We start from the raw sequence: 24,676 nt of genomic DNA on the forward strand, positions 1-24,676 counted from the left end.
GCTAATTTTTTTTGTATTTTAGTAGAGACGGGGTTTCACTGTGTTCGCCAGGATGGTCTCGATCTCCTGACCTTGTGATCCGCCCGTCTCGGCCTCCCAAAGTGCTGGGATTACAGGCTTGAGCCACCGCGCCCGGCCGAGATCTGTATTTTTAAAAATTTTTTAAATGTTTAATTGTTGTGGGTACATAGTAGGTGTATATATTCGTGAGGTATATGAGACATTTTGATGCAGACGTGTAATGTGTAATAATCATATCATGGAGAATGGGGTATTCCTTCACCCCAGCATTTATCCTTCATGTTATAAACCATCCAATTACACTCTTTCAGTTATTTTAAAATGTGCAATTAGGTTATTATTGACTATAGTCACCCTGTTGTGGTATCAAATAGCACATCTTATTCTTTCTAACTCTTTTTATTGCACCCATTAACCATCCCCACCTCCCCAACCACCCCTAATCCCCCACTACCGTTCCCAGCCTCTAGTAACCATCCTTCTATAAGCCCATGAGTTTTTATTTTTAGATCCAACAAATAATATGCAATGTTTGTCTTTCTGTGCCTGGCTTACTTCACTCAACATAATGACGGGATCTGTATCTTTTAGAAATCCTTTTACTGAGTTCCTCTTGCTGGTCAGTACTGTTTTATTTTTCGTCTCTTTTCCTCTTTGGTCTTAAAGTGTGTTTATTTTGCCCTCATTCACCAGAAAATAATTTTGCAGTAAAGTGTATTGTTCAAGGCACAGACACAGTAGCTTACTTTCTGGGCCTGAAGCTTATATCTATCATTTAGCAGCCTTGTGACTTTGGGCAGATTCTAAACCTCTAAGGTTCTTCTTCTGTACAGCTAGGATAATAAAAATTTATCTCAGCAGGTGTGAGGATTAAGTGAGCTAATATACGTCAAGCACCTGGAACACTGCCTAGCACATAATGCATGCTATTATCATTTTTATACAATTCTGGATTGTATAATTCAGAATTCCCAGCCATATCTATGTCTTCCACTTTTGCTTATCTCCCATGCCTATCCTTTGCTCCTCCTGGTTTTCCTTTTGAAGGTATTTTGAATCTTATTATCTCTTCCATCTCTTTTTACCTCTCTTTCATATTTTCCATTCTGTGTCTCTTTGTGTTCTTCCATGTTAACTGCTTACCTCTAACCTATACTATATTAATTCTTCCATCATCTATGCCTAATTTGTCATTAAGCTACCCTTTGAGGTTTTAATTTTAATGATTATATTTTCCATGTCAAGACATTTCATCTGGTTCTTTTTCATGTGTTTTTGTTCTTTATTCAGAATATCATCATTTTCTGATTATTTGACCCCCCTCATTTTCCTTCATTACTTTGTTTAAGTCTAAAGTTTATAGGTATTCATTCATAGTGTTGTTCTGTTAGATCAGAATATTGCAAATGCTAACCTGTGATTTGTTGATCTGATGACTCTTGTTGTAGTGAATGTTTTTGTCTTTTTAAATTTTTGATGCAAATTTGATCTTTAGCAGAGTTTCTGCCTACCTGGACAAACATGTGATTCTTGTTAGCCTCGGTTTAAGTAGTATCCTTACCTAGCAGCTGTTATTGCTGCTGCCAGGAACCTCAGGGCTATACCAATGTGGGAACTGTCTTACGTTAGTATATTCGCTTGATGTAGCCCACCATGATAGTCAATTTTCATTACTCACGGTAGTCATGTTCTATAAAGTCACTGCTAATACTGAATTAATGGATACTGAACTATTGCTTCTAAGGGACATAAAGGATCAGGTTACTGTGAGCCTCTCAACATTTTCCTCAAACAATATCTCACCTTTTGTGTATGTTTCTCTTTAAAGACACCTTATATATTGTTGCTTCATTAACATTGAACTCGTGACTAACCTCACTATAACTCATACCTGAATGAAGCTTAGCTAACACCTATATTTTCTCCATAGGGCACATCACAAACTTCTTTCACATAGGAACACTAGCCTGTATTTCAGTACTATACCTGGGGATCATTTTAAACCGCAAGATCACCAAACACAGTGCAAACATATGAAAAATGTGGCACAAAATGTATGGTGAAAAGAACATTTGTTTGTAATGAGAGCTGAAACAAGAAGGCAGAATGTCGCTTCGGTCAGCTTCAGCTGGGAATGTGCATATGAGGAAACCCCACATTTTCACCACTCTGCACGTGCCTGTGAATGACCTTAAAAGTGCTGCACATACTGATTTTGGGGTCACAAATAAATTTTAGTGACTTGGTGTATTTTCAAGTATGAAATCCATGAAGAAGAAAAATCGACTGCATATTGCATAAATATGAAACGTCAAACCATGTGAGATATAGGCCCAGCAGGTTGAATTTTTGGTTGAAATAATACTCATTTCCACCATTCCTTCTATCTGTATTACACCCAACTTCAATGAGAAAGAGATGAACAAATTAATTTTCTAGTCCTTTCCCTGGGTTTAACCATAAGTACAGCCTTGCAGCGATGCAGGATGTGTGCAAAACGTTTTATTTCTAAATGGCAATTCTCTAGGCTAAAGATCTCATCTCTTCTTTCCACATGGGCAACTGAACCTAAGTGACCAGGTTACCAAACTAATCCTGTCATCCTCCATGCCCTCATTACACTGTTCCAGCAACCATGGTGTAAACTGTAGAATTATAAGTCAGCTTTGTGGCTTTCTATTTTTGCTTAGATATGCATTTGATTTAATTTTGTTGTATTTTAACCAACTTTGCTAGACAGTTTGTGGAACTAGAATTCTACCTTTTCTTGAACTCCTTTATATTTTTTATTCAGTTCTGTTGCTTAGGAAAATAATGTTAGTGAGTGAAGCAAGTTTTGTTTAAGCAACAAGGAGTACTAGGGCCTGTGATGAACCAGAGAAGGCACTGTTCTCACATTGCTATAAAGAAATACCTGAGACTGGGTAATTTATAAATAAAAAAGTTCTGATTGGCTTATGATTCTGCAGGCTGTACAGGAAGTATGATGCTGGCATCTGCTTACATGGCTGTCTTCTGGGGAGATCTCAGAGTGCTTACAATCATGGCAGATGGCGAAGGGGGAACATGCACATCACATGGCCAGAGCAGGAGCAAGAAAACAGTGGGGAGGATCCACACACTTTTAAGATCTCTCAGCAAAACTCACTCACTATCACAAGGACAATACCAAGAGGGATGGTCCTAAACAATTTCAGAGAAACCACCCCCATGATCTAATCACCTCCCACCAGGCCCCACCTCCAACACTTGGGATTGCATTTCAATATGAGATGTGGGGAGGGACACACATCCAAACTGTATCAGCATGCTCTTTCTAAAGGGCACTCTCAGTTGGGCATGGAAGCTTATGCTGGTAGTCCCAGCAACTTGGGAGACTGAGGGAGGAAAATCGCTTGAATTTGGGAGATGGAGGTTGCAGTGAGCTGAGATCGCACCACTGCACTCCCCAGCCTGAGTGACAGCAAGACTTGCTGTCAAAAATAATAATAATAATAAATAAAGAGGACTGTCACTACTCAGCTCCCCATTTGAGTCATTTTATTACTCCTAAATTTATATTTCCCAGCTTGACCTCTACCTTGAACTCCAGCGTCCACATCTCTGGTTGTCAGTAGACATTGCAAGCTTGTATTTTCAAACCGTAATATTGATTTTGCCTATAAACTTGCTCTTTTCTGATGTTCTCCACCTTGGTAAGAGGGCACATTTGTTGTGTTGTTTAGGTCCAAACTGAGAGCCATGTTTCAGCTCTGTCTGTCTCATATTCCACATCTATTTAGCAATAAACCTGAGTGCATTTATCTTCAAAATGTACCCAGAATCTGGCCACTGCTCTCTCTTCCCACCAGTACCGCTTGAATGAGAGTCATCTCACCTCTCACCTCCCCTGTGACAATAGCTTCTGACATACCCTGTAGCTATCACTCTATCTAGTACTGCCCCACTGCTGTAATTTCCTCATCTCCATCCAACAGCTAGAATGTTTCCTATAATTTCATGCTGAGCATATGGATACCTCCCTGGACAAAACCTCCAATGGTTTCTCATAAAGACTAAGATAAATTTTACTCATTACCTTTGTTCCCAGGGCTCTGTCCTGGTTCCCATATGTAATCTCCTTCCTCTTCCCTGCACTCCCCTCACACTGATCTTCCCTTTCCTTTAGGTGCTGTGAATGTTTTAACCCAGACCCTTCTCCCAGGTCTGTACAACTTGCTCCCATCATCCAGTCACTGCTTCAGTATCCTTTCCTAAAAATTGTTTCCTATCCTCTGTACTTTCACCACAGTTCTGATTACCTGACATTTTGCATCTTTTCTATTTGTTTATTTTTGTCTCTCTTACAGATTAAAAGACTATGTTGTTCACTGCTAGATTCCTGCAAACTGGCCGTGTGCCTGGAATGTAGTAGATGCTCATTCAATATTTGTTCAATAAATGAAATGATGAATGAGAATATGCCGGACCATATTACCAAAGCTAACCTCTTATCAAAATAAAGCAGAATCTGTTCTTTACCTGAATTGTGTTGACATTTTAAATGTTGGGGACTAAACTTAAATTTTATAAAAGCGCTAAATAGGCCAATCCTGTAAGCACAAAACAGAACAAGTCTGAGGGCCAGATATAGCCCATGGGTCACTGGTTACTGATCTCTGACCTAGAAGTTGAGAGCAGATATACTATGAAATTAAAAGGATTATATTAGACTACAAAGGATTCTACCCCCTCACATAACCAGAGATACAAGGTAGCATCTAATCAGCCTGGAATTGGTTTATTTTTGCCTTTTCTCTCCCGGTTTTTTTTTTTTTTTTTTTTTTTTTGCTTTTCTGTTTATTTTGCAATCTTTTTATAGAAAGCAGAAATTGACCACATTGTTCCTATCAGCAGAGGGTAGCACATTATTCAATCTTCTTAGATTATAATATTTTTTTAATTTTTTAATTATTATAGATTATAATATTTAGAAGCACATTTAGACATGGAAAGAGAAGTTTGAAGAAAGATTAAACAAATGCAAACAGTTTTAAGGATGAATCCCAGAGTGGCTGGCTATATCTGAAAATAAAAATTACCAACAATTAGCGAAACTTGTTGTGTTAAAATCAGTAGAAGCCTAATTTGCTCTGAGTTATAGGCTGTGCTATTTCTCATAACTAACTAGTGTGGCTAAAAATGCAAATTTCATCTTTGAACATAAGTGACTTTGATCACACCCAAAGCTTCTTTTGCTCTGATGGTCTAAAACCAAGATAAATTTAAAGCCAAATGCTACAACTCAGTATGCCATTCATAGTATATGAACTTAAAACAAAACAAAACATTTTAGTCAAGCACAGTGCTTTTCCACCTAGTCTCATTAGAAAGTTGTGACTTTTTAAAACCAAGTTTCTGTCGAGATTAACATTTTATCACTAACTTCTCAGCCTGTGTATTTTCTGTCTGTCCTTATAAATGGAACATATTTGTTATTTGCATTTTGAATCATAAAATCTTTTAGTTTGTACATAACTGAAGGTATCTTAGGATATCCATGGTCTCACAGTATTATTTCAGGCTCTACATTATGGGAGGAAGAGTTGGCTGAGACGATTCCGTTGACAGGTAATTTAATCTACATTTTCACTGGTCTTGCTGTGTTTACCCACCTATTCTTATGTTCCTAAGGTGCATATATATGAATGGTTAATTCAGAGTGGGCAAAGTATGCTCAAATTAACCAGAATGTTTCCTAATCAATTTTCTCCTAAAAGCATATTGATGATGAGTTTCCATCTGTTGGACACTCTGTTGTGTTGGAATATGGGAGAGTAGTGCATTGTTTGAACCACTGAGGTTGAGTTGAATTTGGAATCTTCATCACTGAGCTCTTTATTATATGAGCATAGCATGTTCATAATTCAACAAGTGCCCTAATCATAGTAGCATAGCCACCAGACATAAAGAAAGGATGTTCACTGTGGAGTTATAATGATAGCGTGAACAACCAAAAGAAATGAGAGAGACTTCAAAGCTTGAGTTCATTCATTTATTCAGGGAGCATGTATTGAGCCTTTTCTGTGTGTCAGACTCTTCACAAAAGGCTGAGCATTTAGGAACGTCCTTGTTTTCATGGAAAACAAGGGGGGAATAAAATTTCATCAGATTAATACACAAATACGTACAAACTGGAACAGATACTATAAAGGAAATCACTAGCTTTGCATTTCCCCATGATCCATCTTTGGTAACTAAATTTCAGTCTCCATTCTTCCACCTTAAAGAAAGGTGGAAGAAGTGAGAAATAGCCCAGTATGTTCTAGACTTGAATTATACGTATTTCAGTGTAGCTAGTAAATCAGAGACTGACATGAGATGAGTTGGCAAAAGTGGTCACAGCCTAGATAGTTCAAGTTTATGTAAACCATCATATCCTAAGCACTTTAGAGGCCCACAAATAGTGGCATATTTTGATGTATAAGATAACTCTACATGCTCTGTCGCAGTGAGGCTAGAGAGGATCAAGAATTCAAACAAGGAGAATAGTAGAAAACTAGGAAGTGGTTACTTTTGTTTATAGACTTCATGATAAGGAAGAAATCAGATTTTAAATCTTGAGATAAAATGATAAAATGCAGTAATGGATTGGCATGTGGGGAATGTGGAGTATTTTTCTTTTTTTTTTATTATATTTTAAGTTCTGGGTTACCTGTGCAGAACGTGCAGTTTTGTTACATAGGTATACACATGCCATGGTGGTTTGCTGCACCCATCAACCTGTCACCTATGTTAGGTATTTCTCCTAATGTTATCCCTCCCCGTGCCTCGCACCCTGCACAGGCCCTGGTGTGTGATATTCCCCTCCCTGTGTCCATGTAATCCCAGCACTTTGGGATCCCGCTGAGGCGGGCAGATCACAAGGTCAAGAGATCAAGACCGTCCTGAACAACATGATGAAACCCCATCTCTACTAAAAATAGAAAAATTAGCTAGGCATGGTGGCACGTGTCTGTAGTCTCAGCTGCTTGAGAGGCTGAGGCAGGAGAATCGCTTGTACCGAGGAGGTGGATGTTGCAGTGAGCCAAGATCATGCCACTGCACTCTAGCTTGGGCAACAGCAAGACTTCATCTCAAACAACAACAACAAAACAGAGTATGTTTTGGCATGGAGTATTTTTCTTATTGAGTTGGATGGATTGTAGTGCAGTTCACAGCAACACTGGAAGACCAGTATATTTTTTGAGAGGGGTAACAGGGAGGAGGAGTTGAGACTGGTTTGTGAAGATCATATGTTTGTTATTAAACACATTGATTTAATGACATCCTCTACGAGTAACCTAAAAAGTATCTATTCCACCTAGTTTCGTTATAAAATGGTTAATCAGGCAGCCTTGTCATTCATGTTTGCCCAGGCCATGTTCTGCCCAAGTGCTCCTGGATGAAATCCACCCAAGGCTTTTTCCTTCACTTAGGGAGCCTGGCCCAGGTCTGACTGTGACAGCATGGAGGGAGGGAGGGGTGACTTTCTGTTTGTCTTTCCCAGAGAAGGCAGCTTTTTATAATTCCTACACAGGCATTATATGTTCTGACTATGGTCCTGCTGCTAGCTGGGGATGTGGTGAGCTGGAATGGAGAAGGACAGATTCAGATAACATTTTAAATACAACTTTTGAGATATAATTTACATACTCTGTAATTCCCTGTTTAGAGTGTACAATAGAATGGTTTCTAGTATATTCACAGAGTTGTGCAGCCATTACCACCATTAATTTTAGAGCGTTATTGTCATACCCCAAAGAAACCATGCCCATTAGCCATCTTTGCATTTCCCCCAAAATCCCCCACTCCAGCCCCTAAAAAGCACGAATCTACTTTCTGTATTATGGGTTTGCCCATTCTGGACGTTTTATATACATGGAACCATGCAATGTGCGTTCTTTTATGACTTTTTTAAGGTTCTTCATGTTGTAGCATGTGTCAATACTTCATTCCTGTTTATTGTTGAATAATATTCCTCTGATTAGCTATATCATATGCTGTTTATCATTAGTTGATGATTATTAGGGTTGTTTCTGCTTTTTGATTGCTATAAATAATGCTGCTGTAAGCATTTGTTTACATGTTTTTATGCAGAATATTTGTTATTTCTATTTGGTATATTACATACCTAAGAGTGGGATTGCTAGGTTTTAGGATAACTCTACATTTAACCTTTTTAAGTAAATGGCAGACTGTTTTCTAAAGTCACTGCACCGATTTACATTCTTACCAGCAGTATTTGAGGGTTCCATCTCCTCCACATTCTAGCCAACATTTGTTACTGTTTGTCTTTTTATTATAACCATTCTAGTGGGTACGAAGGTGTATCATACTGTGGTTTTCATTTACATTTCCCTGATGACTAACGATGTGAGCTTGTTTTCATGTGCTTACTGGCCATAAAATATCTGCTTTCGAGAAATATCTATTTAGATCCTTTGCCCATTTTTAAATTGGGTTATTTGTCTTTTTATTATTGGGTTGTTAGAATTCTTTATGTCTTCTAAATACAAGTCCCTTGTAAGATACATGTAAATATTTCCCACCATTCTGGGGTTTGATGAGTTTTGAATCATCCCTTTAAATCTCTGGAGTCAGTTGTTAGGAATCTTTTGTACTTAGTAGACTGACAGGGGCTATCTTCAATTTGAGAGTTATCTAGCATGGTTAAAACGACGTACTCTACTAATCACATCAATGGCTTAGGGTGGACGGAACCCAAGATTAATCCTGGAAGACCTGGGTTGTAGTCCTGACTCCGCTACTAGATGGGAGTCTCTTGTCTTCTTTGGGCCTCAGTTTCTTCATTTGTAAAGAAGGATCAGTCACATTATCTAAAATACTCTTCTGTTCTACCCTTCTGTGATTCTAAGGTTAGAATTCATGCTATGAAACAAATTTAAATTGTTTCTAGATTGTGAAACAACTGAGAGCTTTGGATGAAATATTTTTTCTCTTCTTTTTCTTTATTGAGATTTTCCCAAGTGTCACAGTATAACAATGGCCTTTAGCATACTCTTGCCTTTTTCCCTGTAAAGCAGTACTTGTTGAAACTAACAACTAAATGACAGGCTTGGAAACTCTATTTTTGTCAAACGATGTAATTCAGTTTGGAAAATAATGTTTACACCCCTCCCAAATCTGTCATCTGGAGGAGACTCCTCTGTCACATGTATATAGATGTTGATCACTGGAAGTGGCACTTGTTTGCTATAACCACAGGTTTGTTATGCTAGAGAATCCAGAAGCCTCCCTATTCCTGTGTTGAACGGCAGTTGCATTCAAGGAAATCCAGTTGATAGTTTAGTGTGTTTCTTGTTTTGTTCTCAGCTGTGGGTTTGTCTTATGTAAATGGTTTTAGCTGATGCCATTAATAAAAAAATAATCTGTTAATTCAGAGAATTGAATTAAGATATTTACCCCAGTGGTGTTGGTATTAGAATGGGGTCATCTCCATCAATATGGGCCCGTTGATGGATATGAAATTCAGTAAGTTAGACTCTTTGGTACTGATGATAATATGCTTGGGAACTGAGCATCTAAAAGATTTCTGATGTCATAGTGACATGTACATTTAATTGTTTAAATTGTATTTCATTAAAAAATATCTAGATTTTCTTTGATGTGTAGCCTTGGCTGGCTCCCTTCCCTTTTTTGTGAGTTACCAGCCATAAGAAACATGTAGACTCAAGATTTTGCTTGAGATATCAATACCTTTTCACATCTGTAAATGTTGTTTTGAATACAAAACATGTTGCAGGTATCATTGCAGGGATCAAAGGGAAAATGTTGATTAGCTTTCTGTAAAGCTGATTCTGATTCCTTTCAAATTGAGTATGATTTTATAACACCTAAGTCCTGTGAAATCCATTCTTATTGGAGTCCAGTATCCTAGAGACTTAGAAATTTCCCAAAGCTGGAGACATCGTCAGCCCATTTGGCCCTTTGATTAACTGGCATTCTTCCATGTGAGTTTTCTTCTGTTCCATATAATGCCATTGCAAGAAGTAGATTGAATGCTTCTTGGCATAGATCAGTTTTATTTTCTTGAACCTCAGAAAGATTCTTGCTTAGAAATCATCTGCCTGTTGTTTTGTTTTACTTTCCCTCTTTGGCCACTGTAGGGGTGTTCCTTTATTATTGTTCTGTTGGGATTTGCTTTGTCACTTCTAAAGAACTCTAAAAGCAATTTCTTGTCTATAGCAGAACAGTTATGACTTGTCTGTGACAGAAAGGCTTGCCTGGTGAAGGTAGCAGCTGCTTGGGTGGTATATATAAAGTTAAAACCAAATGGCTTGTGAAAGGCTAGAATGGAACTCAACCCCTTAATTTCAGATAAAGCACTATTCTGTGTGTGTGGTGTTTTGTAGTGTATCATGTACCATAATTTTTAGGCTGTTGTGTTCTCTTGCTGTAGCATGCTAAAAATATTCTGTAATTTCTTCTTCTGTGTGAGCATCTATTTAATTGAGTCCTGGTTTAATGCTTATCCATTATACTGCTGTGATTCTATTTTGCAAATGTTGGGAAATGACTTTAAAACCATACCTGAAACCCTGTAATTTTCAAAGTAATGATCTTTCTTGGAGGATTTTCCCTCCCCCATCCCCCACCATGTTTGTTAGATTTGGAGTTGCGACTTCAAATCAAAATAGCTTTGATAAGAATATTTCCCTCTACATCTTTTCATAATTCTACATGTGGTAAAATAACTCTTATTTTTTAGTCATTTTAGGATGATTTAATTTGCAAAGGATATCCAATATCATTTTTTTCTTTTGTGAATTGTCTGCCATAATCTTTCTGTGTTAAAGTGAAGAATATGTGACTTAAGAGAATAGTATATCTTTTTATAAAATCTCCCATAGTGAACACTAATCAATTTTCTTCTTTATATGTGCAGACTATGATTAAAACTGCTAGCTGTCACTTTTCCACTAAGTTTTTATTTCTTTGTACTCAGTAATACTAATACATAATGATTTAAAGTCAATAGATATATTCATTTCTTTTGCATATCTTTTTTATTCCTAATATCTTGATTGTAGCCTCTTGATCATCAAGTTGAAAATTTTCATGTTAAATGCAGTCTCAAGTTATTAAATTTGTTTTAATGCATTCACTGAAAATCTCTTATAAAAATCTACATTTAGCTCCAGGTTGTCCAGTAGACAACTTGTTATTAAAATGTCACATTCAACCCACAATTTTTAGGTACATTTTCCTCCATGACAACTCATGTCGGCTTTAAGTTCCCATTAGAATAGATGTTAATGAGAAGACATATAATTATACATTTTCCAGTTTTTTTCTAACATCAAAATAGTTATGCCTCTTAATGCATAATGGTAGTTTCAGCAAAGTAGTTGGGGAATCAGTCTAAATTTCATTATCATACTTTCTTCCTTTTTTGACTATAAACCATTAACATCTTTGTTATTGATATTTTATCCATGCTTTTTCTAACACTGTATTTTAGTGTTGTCAGCAGCTCAGAATCCTTTTGTCTTCACTAGGCCCTGAGTCCCTGTGCAAGAAGTGTCCAGCAAGACTAATGTTATGCACTTAACATGTTTCTGTTTCTCCTTCATCTGTAACTTCTTTCTAACTTTTCTCTGCTCTTGGTGTGACTCACTTACCCTCCCACTAAACTCACATATTTTCTCCATGTTTCTTTCCTTCTGACAGCATCTCTTTGTGTCTGCTCAGGTTCCACTTGTTTTAATTTGGACTCTTTCAGTGACAAGTGAAAGAAACTCAATGCAGAACTGGCTTAAGCTCTACAGGGAATTTTTGGTGTCTGCAGCTGAAAAGTCTTGAGTAAATTGGCTATAGTTCTACCTGCACCCAGGGGTTCAAATGGTGCCTTCAGGCCTTGGTATCTCTCCATCTCTGCTTTTTTTTCTGTTGGCCTCATTCTGGGGCAGCCTCCACCTCCCGGATGTCAGCCAGCATCTGAATTTAGCAATCTCAGGAGATAGGAACTTGCTTCTCCTTCAGGGTTCAGACACAAATCCTAGGCATAAGCTTTACCCAGTGAAATAGGAGCCCTGCCTATCCCTGGACAGCCCTGTGACCTGGTGTTCTCACACAATGGCAGGGTGGGGCAAAGGAGGATTCTGAAAGTAAACCTGCTATTATCAGAAAGAGGGGTGGATGCTGTAAAGGTAAAGATGTGTATTGTGCTACAGACTAGACTTTTCTTTGTAGAGAGAAATGTTTTTTTTTTTTTTTGTTTTTTTTTTTTGCATGCAACGAGTTCTGGAGTAGGATATAAGAGAATTGGAACAATCCTCAGTTTATCTTGACTTTCTAGATTCTTCTTTAGAAGAGCCAGCAGAGAAAAATCCAGTTCAGTGAGCTGGTTAGTCATTGAAGGCTGTAGTTTGGATCCTTTCCATTATTTTCTGTTTTTGACTTTTATGGGTTTTTTGGTTGTTTATTTGTTTTGTTTTAAATCATCTACGAATCCCCACACTCTTTGACTGAATGGTGAGTATAATAGTGATGATAAAGACCTTTTTGTTGTTGTTCCTTCTACGTGTCTGCACAATACTTAATACTCTGTGTGGGATCATTTGGTATTCTTTGTATCCCCAGAATAGAACACAAAGCCTGGGGGAAAATAATTTTGGAAGTTAGCTTACAGTTACTGAAGGCCTGCTGTGTACCAGCCACTTTTATAAGTTAAGATCCAATTAGTTTTAATAGGAAACTGACATTGTCAGAAGGTTCTTAGGGAATGTTTATTTACAAATTTGAACAGGATCAGTGGTAATAGAAATATTAAAACATGGTACATATACTCTTGGCTAGAAATCACCACGACTTTTCCCTGTGGATTTTGTTTTCAAATTCAACAGTTGTGTCATGTGGACATCCAAATTAGGTGCCTCTTGATTTGATGCCATAGAAGGTGTGTAGCACCAACTATGAAAGATTGTTAATATCAATCAATTAATAAATAATAACTTGACTCTAATTAAGCCTCTAGATCTAACTACCCATTTAGGAGATAGAAGTACAAGTTAAAAGACATTTTAAAAAGAGATATAATTAACCTGTTTTATGTTATAATTAATTTAACAACACAAATGACTGATTTTCTGCAACAGATAAATGGCATGAACAAAGGAGGAGGAGGACAAGGAGTGCAAAACTGCTACTGATTTTTAAAATATTATGCCACAAACTCATAACTATATAATATGGACTTTTTTCCAGAGTAGTCACTTTTTGGATACCACCTACTGGATCTAGTAGCTTGTAACTGAATATTTGTGACTAATGTCCTCTGGACTGGGATGTAAGCACTCTGGGCCTTGGCAGCTGAATTTTAAGCTGTAAGCATATCCTTCCACTGACATTCTTTCCTTTAAATCCTTCTGCCCATCTCATGCCAGACTACTGTTAGTATATATTTCTGCTTTTATATCTGTGTGTACCACCAAGTATTTCAACAAAAAAGAAATCAGAATATATTAGCTTTGGGTTCTATAATCAAGTTTATTTGGGGAGCAATAGATGATACATTCAGTTGAGAATTATGGGGGCTGCTTAATAAATGCAGATTTTATGATTTTTTGCATTTTTGTTTTTGATCTATTGTAATTATAAATTGTACTTGAGCAATTATTGTGGACCAAACACAGTACTAATGAAAGCTTTTACATGGTTATCTCATTGTATCCTTATAACAACTCTATGAGGTAATACAGATTGTAAGAAGGGAGCTGTATTGAAAGCCTACTATTTTTCATTCTAAAGTTCATGCTTTAATTACTGCATACATTTTGACTCTGGGGAAAAGTACTATGGAGAGCATTTAAGGCCTACCTAAGTTTAATAGGCAACTGACACTGTCAAAGGATTCCTGAGGAATGTCTGTTTACAAATGTCAACTGCATTAAATGTAATAGAAATAGTAAAAACAGGTACATATGCTCTTGGCTACAAACCACCATTTCTTTTCCCTGTGGATTTTGTTTTTAAATTCAACAATTGTGTAATATGAATTGATTTAAAGCTGCTGGTGAACAACATAGAAGACTTTTGACAACAGCATCATTTCATTAGAGAGGAAGTGGAGGGTTTGAATAAGACATGCTGACTCTCCAGGAGATGTTGACCTGGGAACAAAACAACAATAACAGAAAACATGTTTTTCAGGTTTCCTTAAATGATTGACCAAGAAACCAGGCAGAACAGTGTTAAACTGGAAACATGTAAAGTTTCTAAGATAGTCTCGTCCCTGCTGTGAGATATGTCTGCATGAGGTGGAAATTCATTTGACATCTTGTGTGGGAAATCTAGAATCCAGAAAACCAATTAGCTCTTCATAGTGGCATTCACGAAGGGAGTTCGCATCATAATGAGAGAAAGAACCATGGATTCTATCAGCAGGAGGCAGGAATAGGTGTGCCTCACTCTCTCTCCTAGCTGCTAGGAATTGTTACCTATATAGCCAGCTTTTAATCTTCTTTCACATTTACGTACTAACAGAAATTCATGTCTATTCGTATTGAAGTTATCTGTCAGCCATTTTCAGATATTCGTAGATACTATGTCTCTATGGGAGAGACAAAAAGACATGCCACAAACTCATAAGGTTTCCATACTTCTTTCAGAAAAGAGACGTATACAACATACAAATTAGCAAAGTCTAGAAACTGTAGAAAGCAAATGCTTAATGGCTCAGGGTTGTTACATATCTTCATTGAACCAACAATTACTGAGCTCAGTTTGATGTTGTGTTATTTAAATTAATAATCCTTTAAAGAGCAAGTTCTAAGTGCCAGTAACTATGCTAAATGTGAGGGACATAAAGACATGCTTCTTGCCCTTAATCGATCCATAGTTTATCAGGAATGATTGATGGATCTACAAGGAAGAATTTGAAGAAATTATGGAAGCAGAGAGTAGGAAAACATTAACAGGACATGGAAGGGTATGAAAGGTTTCAGATTAAAGATGCTGATTGTTTCTGCATTTCAAAAACATGTAGATCTTTAAAGAATGTGAGGACAGGCTTTATCCTAAGGAGAATAAGGGCATCAAAGGTGAATCAGAGAGCTTATAACCTCAGGAAGTTTACAAACTAGAGGGGGAAATAACATAGGCTATAACCATTGAAAAGGAAATGATGTGATCCTGACTTTAATATCAATAGAGGACAACAGGAGTCTGGGGAAATCAATAAATATATTATGGAGGAAGTGGCCTGGTAAGTAGCTTCTTAAAGAACATTGGAGCTACGGAGCAGGACTGGTTGGCACCCATCAGTGGGATTTACTGGCTGATAATTCAGTCTAATTTGTTGGTGCCCATGTTACACAGGCCATTAAAAACTTTGAATATTGACACTGCTTTAGATTTTTTGAGTCGTATTCTAGGCAGTAGTCCATTTTAAAACAAAGGCATAGACATGAAAATTTCTATGGATATTAAGGAATAGTTTTATTTGAGTAAATTTTGCACAAAGGAGAGTGGATTAAGATTAAACACCATTAGGTCTTCTATGTCTTTGTATGGAATTTGAGCCTATTTCACATTGCTGTAAAGAAATACCTGAGACTGTAATTTATAGAGAAAAGGTGTTTAGTTGGCTCATGGTTCTATAGACTGTACAGGAAGCATAGCAGCTTCTGGGTAGGCCTCAGAAAACTTACAATCATGGTGGAAAGTGAAGGGGAAACAGGCATATCTTAAGTGGCTGGAGCAGGAAGAAGAGAGAGTGACAGGGGATGTTCCACACATATTTAAAGAACTAGATCTAAGAACTTTGTCAGGAGAACAGCACCAAAGGGATGGTGCTAAACCATTCATGAAGGATCCATCCTCATGATGTAGCCAACTCCCACCAGGACCCACCTCCAATCCCCAGTGGGATTACAAGTCAACATGAGATTTGGGTGGGGACACAGATCCAAACCGTATCAGGGGGCACAGTTTCCTTGATATCCATGTGGTCAGTATTGCTTGTAGTTATGATGCAGAATTGAGAAACATAAGTGGTCTTGACAAGAAAATATTCATTAATAAACTGACCATTTATAAAATCATCCCATTGAAATATCCTCCTTATTTAACACTAGTGTCTATCAATCCAATTCCTCAATTTTTTGTCAAGCCATCTTAGTTATTGTCTGATACTGTAACTATCTAACAATATGATGCAAAGTAAATAAAAATAGATTGAAATAAAATTGAAGATTTTAGTAATGATCTCAAATTAATGGATCTAGTTTGGGAAAGAAATGCATGAACCTACTTATCAATTTTAACATTGCTAAAAGAAGGACATCCAAATTTAGGTGCCTCTTCATTTGATGCGCTGGAAAGTATATAGCACCAACTTTGAATGATCATTAATATAAATCAATCAGTAAATAATAACTTGACTCTAATCAAACCTCTAAGTCTAACTACCAATTTAGGGGCTAGAAGTACAAGTTAAAAGACATTAAAGAGATGCAATTAGCCTATTTTATATTGTAATTTATAATATATATTATATAATATAATTTGTAATATATATTAATTTAACAGCACAAATGACTGATTTTCTGCAATAGATAAATGGCATGAACAAAGGAAGAGGAGGAGAAGGAGTGCAAAACTGCTACAGATTTTAAAAATATTAGCAGCTTAAATTACACAAAATATTAAAAGCTTTATACATCATGACCAAATTGTTCAAATAGGGTTTATCCCAGGAATGCAAGTTTGGTCTAACTTTTGAAATTCAATCAGTGTAACACATTATATCAGTCAGGTAAAGAAAAATAATTATATGATCATGTCGATTGGCACAGAAAAAAGCCTTTGATAAAATTCAGTACCTATGCATGATAACATTTCTCATGAAATTAGAGGAATTCAAGGTAATTATTTTAACTTCATAAAAAGCACCTTCAAAAATCCTACAGTTAACATAATATGTAATGGTAGGAAACCAAAGGGTTACCTATTAAGACTGGAAATAAGGCAGAGATATCCATACTCACTTCTCTTCTTCAAGATAGTACTGGAAATTATAGGCACCACAATAAGGCAAAAAATAAAAAGAAAAAGAAATGAAAGGCATATATATATACATATATATGAAAATAAGAAATAAAATTTTCTCTACTTTTAGATGATAACTGTGAAAACTATCTCTACTTTTAGATGATAACTGTAAAATCCCAAGGAATCGACAAAAATATCCTAAAACTAAGTGAATTCAGCAAGGTCACAGGATACAAGATCAGCACACAAAAACCAGTGATATTTTAATATGATAACGATCTGATGGAAACCAAAGTTACCAACACAATGTCAATTACAAATTGCTTTAAGGAAATGAAATACATAGGTATACACTTAACCAAACATGTACAGGATCTTTATGCTGAACATTGTATAAAACTGACAAAAGAAATCAAAGAAGACCTAAATATAATAAATGGAGAAACATACCATGTTCATAGATTGAAATATTCAATACAGTAAAGATGTTAATTCTCCTAAAATTGATATGTAGTTTTAATACAGTTCCTATCAAAATCCCACTGAGGTCTTTTTGTTTTCCTAGTTTTGATTTGTTATTAGATATAAAAAAAACTTATTCTAAAATTTATATAGAAAGGCTCAGACTGTAAGGTAAAGCAGTCTCAACAAAGAAGATTGAAATGTGAAGAATCACTTGACCAGATATTAAGGATTACTATTTAGCTAAGTTATCAAGACTGTATTGTGTTGGTAGAGAAGACACATGGATCAAGGAACAAAATAGAGAATCTGAAAGTCGACTCACACATATATTCTCAACTAATTTTTTGACAAAGATACAGAGACAATTCATTGGAGGAAGGGTACCCTTTTCAACAAATGGTTCTGGAGCAATTGTACAGTAAGACTTGGAGAAAACATTTCAAACCACTGTGTGCAATAAAGTTAAACTATTACGTTAACTGAAAAAAGTTACAGATGTTATAAATAATTCTGAAGTATTTACAATAAAGTAACAAGCTGTTGTTACAATGTTTTGAAGTGCTCCAGGAAAAGTATAATAGCCCAAGTTTATGAAAGTGAATTAAAGGTGTTATGGGAGAATAATAAAAGGCATAACCTTGTTTGTGGGTATTTGGGCACACTACCTTAAGGGTTAAAGACAGATTTTAACTGAGAACTACTGGGTGAGTAGGAGGTGAGGAGGAAAATATAAAGGTGGAGGAAAAGAGTTTCAGCAGAGCGCACAGCATGTGCAAAGCCTTAGTGATAGGAACCTCAACAATCATAGGACATGCAGAGTTCTGAAAGAAGTTTAATGTTTGAACCCTAGAATTTGCAGAGATTAATGGAGAGACATGAGACTTAGGAGATAGGTAGGACAGAGATCTTGCACCCCTTCAGAAGTCAATAGAAAGCCATTGGGCATAAATTAAGCAGGTCAGTAGGAGAGTGAGATTTGCACTTGGAAGATTTTCTGGGCTCTTTGCTATTAATAGAGTGAATTCGTGATGGTGGCCTTGATAAGGATCTTAGCTTGGAGATGAAGAGGAAAGGATCAGGAAATACGCAGAGGAAGAAGTACAGAGGTTGGTGATTGATTCGGCATGAGTGAAGGGTGAGTGAAGGATGACAGTGAGGTCGCTCTGGGTCTTGAAAAACTTGTAGGAAGAGGCAACATGGAGAAAAGAGAGAAAGCTCCATGGAGGAAAATTATCACAAACACCCTGATACAAGGCAGAGATAAGAGGATTCAGGAACCGACCCCTGAGGAGTCCAGTCAGTCTGGAATGTATGTGGAACACTCAGTCAGTAACGTCAAGACAGCCAAACTTCACATGAAGCAGGTAATCCTAGCAGTCTTTCATTGAACAAAACTACAGCTCTAGTATTTAGGGACACCTAAATTAAGACTAAGAATCTACGGTTGGTCTGCAACTTCCAGCTGGAAGAGAACATATGTGGAAAGAAAACTATGTTTCTATTGAGTCTCTAGGGCTATGGGCTTTGGAACCAAACAGACCAGCTTTTGTTTTTGTTTTCGTAATTACATATGTAAAAATTCACACCATTTAATGTATACATCTATGAGTGTTGACAAATACACCAGTGACACAATCAAGCTACAGAATATTTCTATCATCCCATAATGTTTTCTCCTGCTGCTCCTTTGCAGCGAAACCTCTCCTATCCCTTACCTTTAATAACCTCTGATCTCTTCTCCATCTCGGTAGTTCTGATATATCCAGAAGGTCATATAAATAGAATCATACAGTACATAGCTTTTAGAATCTGACTCCTTTGTGGGGCATATGGTCTCATAGCTACTGAATTCTGCCTTCTTAGTATGGAAACCACAATATGTAGACAAATGGGTGTGGCTTGTGTTCCAATAAAACTATACTCATGGGCACTGAAATTTTTGTTTCATATAATTTTCACATGTCATGAAAAGGAATTCATTTGATTTTTTTTCCAGCTACTTAAAATATACAAGCCATTTTTAGCTCTCAGACCAGACAAAAACATGTGGCAGGCTGGATTTGGCCCTCCAGCTGTAGTTTGCCAACTCCTGAAACCATTAGCCCCAGGTATACTGTAAGTCCTGAAAAAGATAAACTACTTTTATTATTAATGACTTTATAAGTTTTTTATTTTCAATTGATAATTCCAGATATTTCTTAAGCAGAGAGCTGTGTTCCCAGACCTCATCAAATTGCCAGCTGTCTTCAGTCTCTATAGAATTACTCTTACTGATAGATTGACTGAAGGTGACAGTTTGTCTCCATTTGTCTGGAACACTCTTAGTTTTCACCTATTTATCCTACTTCATGCCTAGTCTTATTTTTATTTTCAAAGGTGCCTTGGTATAGATGAGAAATTACATGGTCAAGCCAGGGTAAGGTCATCAGAGATGATAGAAGATACCTTGGTGGATGTGGGTGTGGGTGGTGCTCTTTATAACAGAATTATCTTCATGGGAACATGTAGAACTCTTTTGTTCTGATCTCGATGTCAGGTGTGGTTGTGTTTCATTTAAAATTTCTTAGATCTTTTGAATTTGTTTGTTGTCCTGTATTAATTTATCTCTCCTCTGAGCCATGCAACATTTTTTTTCTTAAGGAAAGGTGTTAAAAATGTAATGGATTTTATATTCTATCTGACTTCATTTATAAATGCTGAATTTAAAATATTTTTAATAGTGAGTATGCGTGTGGCACATGTGATAAATCACAGTAAACCCTTTTTCATCAGTTTATTTTAAAAGGGTAGTAGAAATGACTCCATAGCATCACCTCACTGCTATACTACAAATAACATTTTATGTTTGAATACTGGGTTTATTTTTTGTGGGGGGCAGTTCTTGTCCAGCCTGGCTGAGGTCAATGATATTATTATATAATATCTATTCTACAGATGAGATGATTAAGTCTCAAAGAGTTGAGGTAATTTTCCTTAGGCATATAGTTGATGATAAAGTATAAAAAGTTTTGACCAGTTACTTATAAATCGATGTCTGTTAACCCCTATGCATACATGACCTCTAAAATTTTATCATTTTTTAATGGAAAGTTATTTGCTGAAAACTGTTTCCCATTAGGAGTAAATTAGACTTTTGCAAACAATCAAAACACTTTTTCATTGCTCTCTTACACTAAATGGTGATTTATTTTTTCCAACAAAGACAATTTTATAATCTTGTTTATCAAAGGATTCTACAAAATATTAGGTGTTAATATTAAAATAAAATAGACCATTAATGGGAATCTGAATTTTGTTTTTTCATAGAACTTTATAAAATATGACATTTTAATAATATTAAATAAATTTGACCATTAACAGGCTGTTGCATATTTGTGAAAGAAGTTTTAGAATTTTGTGTTTATTGGCCATTTGAATTATTTCATTTGCTTTGTTTTTATAGCATCTGGAGTGTACATAAAAAAACTTACTGGTAAATAGATTTTATTTTTCCTTTGAGTGTAATCTCAGTAATTTGATCTTTCAACATAAAAAGAACATTTCAAACTCTCCGCTAGATGAAATGAGCAGTACATTTTCATGTGCCAAAAAAAGTTTTGAGCTAAGTCATAACAAGGAAAAATCACAGCAATTTTTTATTGAAAATGTGCATCAGCTACAATGAAGTTTCATACCAGTCATTGGCTTCCTATTTAAAGAAATGCTCAACAATCTAACTGTTTTAGGCAGTTTGCTTTCCACACCTGCAACCTGTGTGAATGTCAGGTACTTTCACCAGCACATACCTCCTAATGGTAAATGAACAGATTATCTTTTTGTGTTTTCATCCATTCCTCCATACTGACATTGTTAGTATTTTAACATTATACTTGGCTGCTCTAAAAGAAACACATCATTTTTCATATCTATTTCCCTCATGTTGAGATCATTAATGCAACGTAATCCTGATGTGTTGCCAAAAAATACATACAGAGAGCTGTCTTTAGGATTCTTTCTCTAGATTTCAAATTTCATGCTACTGCAATAACTTTGGAGTCGGATGCTCCTGGCCTAGGAAGATGATAGGCATTTTGTAAATCAGTTTAAAAGTAACTAACTAAACATGAATATTCTTCAATTGCTTTTTTTTTCAGTAGATAGCTCTTCTTTTAAAAATAATATATACACATGTAAAACATTAAAGTTATACAATAAAGAGGATGTCTTCCTACCCCATCTCCTGAGTCTCCAAGCAGCAACTCCTATATGCCTGTTCAAGCCTATGTAAGTATAGACTTTTTAAAGTAGTAATACAAAGAAGAAGAGCGTTCAGCGCTTTACAATTCACGTGCAACAGATTTTGGAGATTATTCTGTTTTAGAGCATATGGCTCTGATTTTTTACACATATGTGTAATAATCTATGGCATAAACCAGCAGCCTCAGCTGCACTGGGGAATTTATTATAAATGCAGATTTTCAGGCCCCATCTCAGACTTGCTGCTTCAGACCCTCCTGGGTTGGGAAGGGCCACAGGTTTTTAACAAGACCTCCAGGTGATTTTGATGCACGGTGAAGCTTGAAAACCAAGGCTTCATATAAACCATATTCTTTCAAGAATCATTTAGGTTGTTTGCAGCCTTTTTCTTTTGTAAATAGCACTGCAGAGAAGATATTTGTACATAGATCTTTCTAGGGAGAGTCATAGAAATTTATCAAACTTTGCAAAGTTACACCAATTTACATTTTCACCAACAATAATATATGAGATTTTTCTTAGTATTTCTGAGACCATTTTTCTTGAGATTTCCTTCTATGTTTTTATAACTACAAGATTCAAAATATTCATTTTGTTTCGACTGTGTATAAAAAACACATGCATTTTTAAAATGTTTCAAATATTTTCAAAGCAGAATATAAAGTCTTTCCTACCAAAGAAATACAGCTACCATTTATTGAAAGCCTACTGTGTTTTATAAACTTAATTCATTTCATTTTCACAAGCCTCCAAGCAAAGGACAATTCTTGTTTCTTAGGTAAGGGCTATTGGGAGGATAGGCTCAGTTTGATTCATTATCTTGCTATTAAATGATTATGTAACTACATATGATCATAACAAATTATTATAAAAATAAGGAATGTATTTTAACAAGCTTTTTGAGAAATATATCATTAAATTGCCTATGGTCCAGAACATTAAAATACTTCTTTTGCTTCATGATAATGTTCCAAGAATATTCCTGTGAATGCAAAGGTTCTGTGTAGATATTTTTGACTTACTGTATAACAAAGTATTCAGCTATTCATTCTGAGTATTTGATAGAAAAACCAATTAATGCCAAGTGGCTTTTGGTAAATGTCTGAATTGAAATGACCTTAGCCAACGCAGGCTTGTATTGTAATGAAGGCTAAGGTGTATCAGAAGGTTTTTCTGCATAACGTATAAATTACCGCTTTCTGCAAAGTTTCAAAAGGTGTGGTCCTCAGATCACAGGCCTTACTTATCTGTTTCTTATTTATATATGTGCTTTATATTTAATAGATCCAAGCCCCTTCCCTAACTACAGAATCAGAATGTTTAGGGGTGGGGCCTGGGAATTTGCACATGTTTCCCAGCTGATTATTATAAATAAAAGTGGATTTCATTCTTCTCTTTATCAAAACAACTGTCATTTTTTTTTTTTTTATTCAGCAGAGATGACTACAGAGATTAGTGTTCTAAAAGAGTACATAAATAATTCAGATTTAAACTCTGTACTGCAGTGGTATGATTTACTTAAGACTCAGAACCTCCTCTAAAAATGATTAATTTAATTTTCATTTCTTTTCTCTTACTTTGTCTTCCTTGTGGCAGGATGTCAGTTGGCAATGAAATGGCCCCAGAGCAGGCACAATAAGAAGCCACAAAAAATTACATTAATTTTTATTATATAATACATAGATATTTCTTTATGATTTATACTCAAGGGCTTCTATAAAGACCTGAGTTGGCTTACAGAAGGAAATTAATATAAAATAGGACAAGCACAGATAAAAATAGAAGGCGACCATTTAAATAGATTTGAGGCACCTGGGAGACATTAATTATAACAGCTGGGAAGTGTCCTGATCGCTGAAACCAAAATGGAAACACGTTGGTTTATAAATTTTTCATCTTGGATATAGAAAGCATATACAATTATCAGAAGAGGCAAACTTTTTCTTAGAACTAAGTAAAGGATGAATGTGTGCTATATAGTGATAGATCTTACATAACAAAGAAAACAAAACTGTTTTCAAAGGATATAGAAAATAGTTATAAAATGGACCATTCTGGTAGACTCTGAGGGCATTTTATTAAACATAGCCATGAAAGACCTTTCTGTTTGGGCTGATACCTTATAATAATAGCAAATATTTATCCTGTCTCTGTGTATGTTATTTCATTATCTTCACAACCCAAGGAATGTATGCAACGTTGTTCTCCTTGTTTTATAGTTGAAACGTGAGTTGTGTATAGGCAAGCTAAATAATTTATAAGTTCCTCAGGTTAGCAGGTGTCATTCTGTCTTTAGAGCTAGTGTTACTACACTCTACACACTACATACTTGTCAGATATTTCTGAGTTGTTTGCTTTGTGATGACATGAACTAAAATAATACACATTTTGGAGAATAATGATGAAGAGTGAGTTCATGTTTACATTATCATAGTCTCTTTTATTTTCTAGACCAAGACAAGTGTCTTAATCATGTTATCTACATAGTGTCATGAGATAAAGCCCCTAGTGTCTAGCAGTTCTGCTTTTACTCTATGTTGTTGGTTAAAAGAAACATCTACTTGTGTATCTTGTTGGGCAACATATATAACATAAAATTTGTGTTCAGAATGGATGTAAACACCAATAAGATGAAATTATACTCCTGTTCTCAACTAGACACTGGGCTCCCCTACCCATGGGAAATCCATGAAACATATTGAGCAAGTGTATCCATACTTGGCTAAAAACCTTAGAGTTCTGTTGCATGTAGCATAGAAGACAAAGCTTTAACCTGGAAAATCTTAAAGCAGATGTTCCCAGCTGAGTGCCTCATCCGTAAAATGACATCAGGCAATGGTCTACATGGATCATCCAATTTTAAGCTGTGCTGCATCCTGATGGGTCTGCCAGAATGAGTTATTCCCCTAGTAGCTGAAAA

The 24,676-nt window shown here is 36.0% G+C and overlaps 1 protein-coding gene and 1 long non-coding RNA gene across 2 annotated transcripts in view; one reads left to right on the forward strand and one right to left on the reverse strand.

Moving 5' to 3' along the window:
- Positions 1-24,676, forward strand: part of CNTN3 (contactin 3) — a 340,350-nt gene that overhangs the window by 136,430 nt on the left and 179,244 nt on the right. The gene's annotated exons all lie outside the window — the stretch shown is intronic.
- On the reverse strand, positions 13,854-19,259 carry LOC108523829 (uncharacterized). Its single transcript, XR_001883907.1, has 3 exons — positions 19,236-19,259; positions 17,012-17,071; positions 13,854-14,174 (listed from the first exon to the last, which is right to left on the reverse strand). It is a non-coding gene; the product is annotated as an uncharacterized LOC108523829 (long non-coding RNA).

Source organism: Rhinopithecus bieti, unplaced genomic scaffold (genome assembly GCF_001698545.2).
Source record: "Rhinopithecus bieti isolate Rb0 unplaced genomic scaffold, ASM169854v2 scaffold_76550, whole genome shotgun sequence".
In the NCBI taxonomy this organism is placed as follows: Eukaryota; Metazoa; Chordata; class Mammalia; order Primates; family Cercopithecidae; genus Rhinopithecus; species Rhinopithecus bieti.